This window comes from Bactrocera tryoni, unplaced genomic scaffold (genome assembly GCF_016617805.1).
Source record: "Bactrocera tryoni isolate S06 unplaced genomic scaffold, CSIRO_BtryS06_freeze2 scaffold_11, whole genome shotgun sequence".
Taxonomy (NCBI): Eukaryota; Metazoa; Arthropoda; class Insecta; order Diptera; family Tephritidae; genus Bactrocera; species Bactrocera tryoni.
Window position 1 is genome coordinate 13,995,902 of NW_024395824.1, and position 7,853 is coordinate 14,003,754.

At 35.1% G+C, this 7,853-nt stretch overlaps 1 protein-coding gene across 4 annotated transcripts in view; it reads right to left on the minus strand.

Annotated features, from left to right (window-relative positions):
• LOC120779424 (phosphatidylinositol 5-phosphate 4-kinase type-2 alpha) overlaps positions 1 to 2,990 on the minus strand; it is a 49,228-nt gene extending 46,238 nt beyond the window's left edge. For 2 of the 4 annotated variants that reach the window (XM_040111623.1, XM_040111622.1), the window contains exon 1: positions 2,769 to 2,990. The gene's annotated coding sequence lies outside the window, so the exon portion shown is untranslated. The remainder of the gene's footprint in view (positions 1 to 2,768) is intronic. The other 2 variants (XM_040111624.1, XM_040111625.1) reach the window with 2 other exon arrangements.
• Between the last annotated feature and the right edge of the window lie 4,863 nt (positions 2,991 to 7,853).

A 7,853-nucleotide genomic window follows, 5' to 3' on the forward strand; every position in this document is an offset into this window, starting at 1 on the left:
ATATACCCGGTGTTGGACCGACCATGGTTATTTTTTTGAAGCGCGGCCGAAGGCCGCCCACGCAAAGAAGTAGCAATGTCATTGAGGGCATAACAACCACTCTAACATCAAAGCGATCTAACGGATATAAGTACTGCTACTTTTAAAGCAAAGTACCGTTGCTTTTATTTGGCATTTTTATAATTATTTCGTGTTTGGAATATTAAGCTGTGTGGACATATAATTATATTAATTTTTATTAAAATTACGGAAATATTTTTGAAAAAAAAGGAAAATAATTCATCAGGTATGATAAATTAAATATTGAAAAGAATATTTAAATCATTGTTTCTAATACTTTGTTATAATTATATGTAGATCTGAAACAAGAAGCGACTATAAATGCAAATCAAACAAATTGAGCGTGTCAGAGGTGAAGAGAATGTGGAATATTTCAAAAATATTCAACACATTTCAAACAAAGGAGAGCTGCATATTATTTTGCGAAGAGGAGGGTCTCATTGCCAGAGGAAGGACTTGCAGGGTGCATAGACTGCCGATGGTGCTCTCCATGACGGGAAATAGCACCGTCGGTACGTTTAGGTGCCGAAAAGGATCTTGCCGAATGCGTTCCGGAATATCTCGATCCACGGGCACCTGGCTGGAAAATGTTAGAATGCCATTGCCACAAGTTTTTTACCTAATGTTTTGCTACGCATCGCACTGGTCGCATGACGTAGTAAGGAAAAACAGTATTGTCAGGGAATCTATTTTATCTAGCGCTACCATATGTGACTGGTATAATTACTGTCGCGAAGCGGTAGTTTTATATCAAGTGGAAAATCAGGAGGCGGTAGGTAAAATAGGTGGCCCTGGCAAAAAGATCCAAATTGATGAAAGCATTCGGGAAGAGGAAATTTAATAAAGGTAAAGTTAAAAATATACAATATTAGGTACTTACTTATATGTTTTTCTCATTTTAGGCAGGAGTGTGGAAGGTCACTGGGTGTTGGGGATGATTGAGGATGGGAGCGACGACCTGCGGCTGGAGGTATGCCCAGATAATGTTAGGTCTGCGGAGGTGCTCATACCCCTGATTAAGAAGCATGTTGCGCCAGGAACTACAATAAGCACAGATTGCTGGAAGGCGTACTATGGTTTGGCGAATCACGGGTATAAACACCGACAAGTGAATCACAGCGATTTGGACAATCCATTTGTGGCTGCAGATTGAACGCATACGCAGCGTAGAGTCCCAGTGGCGTGTGATTAAAAGGTTTTTTGCGAGGGACAACCACAACAATCCCGAAAACTTCGCCGACCTAATTTTTGAGTATGTTGGGCGGAAAAATGTGGCCAACAGACACGAAGATCCTTTAGTCAAATTATTAGAGGCAATAAAATTTATATACAAGCCTTAATACACGTTTGTTTTATTAAATTTAAATAATTTCTTTATATTTTATGTTTTCCTTTCTCTTATTTGGGGTATAATTTGTTTACTTAATTTCTTTTAGTTATTTTACACGTACAAAAGAGTTCTACGCGAAAAAAATTTGATACACCCCGGTGTTGGACCGACTAGGGTTATTTTTTTGTAATCTGTTCCCTTTATTTCATTTAGTTATTTTACAAATGATGTTGATAAGGTAACACTGATTATATGACAGTTTGTAATTCATTTGTTATTCTTAAATAATCAAATTCAAAAATAGTTTAAATGCCTATAAAAAGCTATTTTTGCACTATATTATATAAAATAAATGTGTGCAAATGAATGAGTGATGTATTAGTGTATATAAAAGTGAAAAATATAAGTGCAAAATTAATTTTATATATCGAAAATATGTAATTAAAATATTGCAAATTTTCAACTTAAAACGCGAATAACTCGAAAACTATAAGCTTCCTGCGACTATAACCATATATATTCGTGATCTGGAGAATCTCCTCTATCCGACCATACCCATTTTATTCCCGAAATCCTGGGATGGTATACTAAATTCTTCCCATAATATTATTATATAATATTACTATATAATATTTCTTATTTGTTTATTTAATTAAATAAAGAACATATCCACATGAATGTATAGAGGAATTTTTGGGAAAAAAGGCATTTCAATGATGTCGATAAGGTAACACTTTTCATTTGACAGTTTGAAATTAATTTGTTATTAAAAAGTCATAATTCAACAATAATTTAAATGTATAATAAAAGCTATTTTTGCAATATATGATATAAAATAAATGTGTACAACCGAATTAGTGATGTGTTAGTGTATATAAAATTGAAAAATTCATATAAGTGCAAAATTAATTTGAAATATAGAAAAAATGTTATTATAATATTGCAAATTTTAAATTTTAAACGCGAATATCTCTTAAACTATAAGCTTCCTGCGGCTGTAACCATATCGATCCTTGATCAGGATAATCTCCTCTATCCGACCATATCCTTTTTATCCTTGAAATCCTGGGACGGTATACTATATTCTTCCCCTTAATCTGGAGCATCAGCCCTATCCAACCATAACACTTTTAACCCTGAAATCGTGGGACGGTATACTAAAGCCGACACGAATATATCAAATAAACCCTAATTTAATTAAAATTTCAAAACAAAAATTAATCTCATCAGCAAAATATTTATTAGGAGTGATTAATAATTACTTTAAATACTATTTTCATTTTATTTGGTACAAATTTCAGTACTTATATGGAATAATACATGAATGCTCTAAGCAATTAAAAAGTTTAGATTGGAATGCATTAAAGTATATACATACATACACATTTCAGATGTGAACAACTTATGAACGCATCATATTCCTATGAATATACACATCGTTGGCTTCAATTTCAGTATTTGCTTTCATAAGAAGGATTACACTAACACTTATACCTTAAAACTTTCTTCTTTGGTCCTTTTTAATTTAACTACTATAAGAACAATAGCCGAGATTTAGTTAAATCAGTAATTAGTAGTCGGCATTAGTGACGGCCGATATCCACGATTTTTTATGTGATATTCGATACATCAATGGATTTTTTTACTTACGGGGCATCTCGACAGGATAAAATTTATGCTATACTAACTGTATTGCCGTGCCTATTGCCTGTGGAGACTCCACATTGCTTATAGCTTACAATATATGGCGTAATAATTAGTATGCCATAAATGATAAGCTATAAGCTGTCACTTCAGCAGTTTTACAGCGCAGTTTTCATTTCTATGAAAATTTCGAAAAGGCAACATATCCCATTTGCACATATGCCGACGGCATTTTCATTTCGGTAATATGAAATTTAGAAGAGCGAGTATTAAGACGGTTGTGTTATATTATAAAAATAAAGTAAATTTTCCAAATAACATTTTTTCAAAAAATTAATATTTAGTTTAATATTGTTAATTTGCAGAAAAATTATGCAAATTGGGTTGGGAATAAACGAAATCTTAAATTTAATGAACTTATACTAGCAAAAATCAAAATAACATTGCTCATTTTAAATTTATTATTTTAATTGGTATATAAAATGTATGCCACAATTAGGACATAGTAGTCCAAAAATATGAATTCTTATTTTTCCCAGAAGTACATTTGTAAAAAAAGGATCTTTATCCTTTGTTATTATTTCGTTTTTCCCTGAAATATATTTGTAAGCAAAGGGACCGTTATCCTTTTTTGGTTTCCACATAAAAGATTGAAGGAGTTCAAGAGCTTAAAACGTGCGCTACATCAGCTACCTAACCGACGTCATTTCGCAATGTGATAAAATTAAATTTTCAAGAGCTCAAAGCATGCGCTACATCAGCTAGAACCTACCTACCCTACGCCTTTGCCCAAATGATTCGTTATGTTAAGCAATTGTTTGCTAAATAACGGGGCATCTCGACAGGATGAGATTTATAGCATACTAACTGTATTGCCGTGCCTATTGCCTGTGGAGACTCCACATTGCCAAACTAATTAGTATTCCATATATTGTAAGCTAAAAGCTGTCATTTCAGCAGTTTGACAGCGCAGTTTTCATTTCTATGCAAATTTCGAAGAGGTAACATATCCCATTTGTACATATGACGGCATTTTCATTTCGGTAATATAAGGATGGAGTCAAGTTCTCTGATCGCCATTCACTTGGAAGTGGCCAGAAACGATTCTTTTACACATGGCTCAAGCAGGTCACCAATTCCGATCTTTGACCAAGTATCCTCTGGATAGCCAAAGAACATCCGTTTGAAGGCGAGCTAAAGTGAGAAGGCGAAACATCCCCTGCATAGGGTTGTGCGCTGGGTTTGGGACCCGCCACGTAAAAAAACCACTCCAATGAAAAACCAACAACATCCTCGGATAAGAGCCCCCCTTTTGATGACGGCCATTGCAAACGCAATAAGCACTACGAATTGAGGGCATGCAGATGGAATGTCCGGTCCCTTAATTGGGAAGGTGCCGCTGCCCAGCTGGTTGATGTCCTCGTAAAAACAAAGGCTGGCATCACCGCCGTCCAAGAAATGCGATGGACGGGACAAGGACAGAGACGAGTAGGTCCTTGTGACATTTACTACTGTGGCCATATAAAGGAGCGCAAGTTTGGTGTAGGATTCGTGATGGGAGAGAGACTCCGTCACCGAGTACTATCATTCACTCCGGTGAATGAACGTCTAGCCACAATCCGCATCAAAGCGAGGTTCTTCAACATATCGCTGATTTGCGCCCACGCCCCGACGGAAGAGAAGGACGATGTGACCAAAGATGCCTTCTATGAGCGCATGGAACGCGCTTATGAGAGCTGCCCCCGCCACGATGTCAAAATCGTGCTTGGCGACTTAAATAATGATAGATGTTTACTTATTTATGTTTATTAAATATAAATCAAATATTATACATATACATATGTATATGGAAAAAGTGTCCACAACTCAATTATAACTTGAAAAATGTTGGAAAGTAATTTTTATTATAGGTAATATAGAAAAAAGAATAACGCGAAACAAACAATCAAAGAAATATCGTTAGGAATCCTACATATTTGGTGTTTAAGATGTGGCGACGCTCGTTTTCCTCATAATTGTAAACAATCTAATGGAAGGCATACAAGCACCAATTATTGTACCAATTTCATCGAATTGTACAACTGATTGGATGAAAATCAAAATTTTTTGATATTTTGTCAAGTTGGTTGTGTTAGTTGGATTGTGTTTGGGTTGGTCGTGCGATTTGAAACGATTTCGCCATTTTATTTCGGCTGTCGAAGAGAGCGCGTCATATATAATAAGTAAAGCAACAGCTTCCGAACTCATGTTTAACCTTTAACTAGTGACACGGTTTTTGTGTAACTTAACTGGTGACGAGCGGCTAAGAGGCCGCTGCTTTATATGGTCTATAGCATCGAAACTATATACGATAGCTTACTGCAGTCTTTCAAACCATTAAATGAATATATAAAAGGATAAAATAAAACTACTTAATAGACTCTAAATGTTATTTTTAATTATTAACTTTCTAATACAATCTATAGGTTGGTATGCAGCTCGCAAGTAATTGCTTAAGAAAAAAAATACATTATTTCTCAAGTAATTTGACAGCTGGTTACGCATTGTGAATGATCTACATTAGAAGAGCAAGAGAGAATAAACAAAGAAAACAAACTTTGTGCGTAATATGTATGTGTGTATGTGTATGGTAACATAAATATTTTCATTGAGATTTAAGAAATGTTGTTGATGATTGGTAGGTTTTATACAACATTTCAAAATGGAATATACTTCATAATAATGATTTCAACTAATTTAGGATGAATTTGACGATTACTTCGATTTTCCTTCAAGAAACAATTGTTGATTTGATGTTTCTTCTCAAAACCAGGTTTGCAATATTCACATTTTACTGAAAAAAAGTATTAAAATTAGTACTAGATTTCTTGAGAGCTGCGTACTAGCAGAAGTAAATTTATCGCAGGAAAGCTTCTTGACCGTTTCTTAAGCGTTTTTTTATATGAAGTTTTTACGTTTCTTGAGAGCTGCGTAATAAGCTTATGTAGGAACTAAAATAAAAAATCCAGAGATAAGATCAATAATCACGCACAAAAAAATGAAATCAACAAATAATGACAAAAATACTATTTATTATTATAGCTAAGGTATATTTATTAACAAAAAAAAAATGAAATATGAATTCACAAATATAATTTAAAAAACTGTCAATGGTCAATCTATGGTAATTTTTATTGGCAGTCAGGGCATAATTATTTAGCGCACTGCAGGCATACATGTTTTTTACATGAATGGCATTAGTAATTAGACTTGCGATTTAACTTAGGAGGACAACTGGTACAGGTTTTCCGTGATTTTGGTATTACCTCGGAGTTTTGTGGTTCTGGTGGCAAATCAGAACCCAAAATACGCGCTAAGTTGAGGCGTATATCGCGTGGAATGTGGGTATTATAAACTCTGCGCTGCATGTGTGTTAATACCGCGTTTCTGGCCAATATTTTTATGAATTGTCCACGATTAATAGTATTGGCACCATCAGCTTGATATAAAACATGTGCGTCCACCGTAGTTATGTCCAACATTCGATAAAAGATCACCATAGGCCACCTTCGCGATCGGCGACTGCAGGTGTATATGGAGCATTTTTTATCTACCTCATCAACGCCTCCTTTTGTTGAATTGTAATAGGCAATAATTTCAGGTTTGCCTGTATTTTCATCAAAACACTCACTATGATGCATTGAAGATACTAAACACACAGCTTTATTTAGCTTTGGAACGTGAGAGATCAAAGTCATTTGATTGGTAAATCCATAGAGTGTAGATCCCACATCTCTTGATTTGGATGGCACGAACTCTTTGGGAATTTCTCTATTATTTTTTTTAGAGTACCCACACATGTCAGACCTCGTGTTTTTAGAGCATTTACCAATTCAATCGATGTAAACCAATTGTCGAATGTGACATTGCGGTTACTACCGTGTATAGGTTTCGTCAAACGAATCACTGCTTGTAAGGGAACCAAAAACTTCTTTTCTTCGTTTGTCAAAGTTTCACCATCAGATCCCTTACCACAGTAGATATATCCATTATAAAAATAATTAGTCTTGGCATCGCACATACACATCATCTTCAAACCGTACTTGGATGGTTTATTTGGCATATACAAAACAAAATAAGAACGACCTCTGAAAGCTATCAACATTTCATCGATTGTTGCACACTCTCCAATGTTGTATAGGGCTTGGCAGTTATTCACAAATATTCCAAATATGTTGGAAATCGCAGCTAGCTTATCATTCTGTTTTCTTTCTTCTCTATCTGTCCCATTATCAAACCGCAAGCATAACAAAATATTAAGAAACCTTTTTTGTGACATAACAGATCTAAAAATGTCTCTTCCTGTTCCATCCGTTGCAAATAAGTACTCACAATTTTCGTGGTTTGATTTGAACACAGCTGTATACATAAGAAGACCAAGGAATGCATACAATTCGACCATGTCTAAATCTTGTAGTTCAGGACGACTTTCTCTGCTGTGCTTCAATTTGAGTTCACGAATTTTCTCATTTGTTCACTTCAATATTTCTTCTAAGATATCCGGACTCATTATTTTCTTCCACAGTGAATAGGGGTCTCTTTCGTCATGAACATTCAACCTCGATTCCGGCACACGAGCTATAATGTTGTGCTGGCTTATTCGCACAACTCTGTTTGGCGAATTTTTTGCCCACCTGGAATGATTTTTGCCAAAGAAACATCTAACAAATCTTGATAACGGTTCATCATCACTGTCACCTTCTGACTGCTGATTCCCTTGAATTAGTTTTTCATCTTCAGAAGCACTTTGTTCACTATGCGAGTCGTGATCACTTTGCTC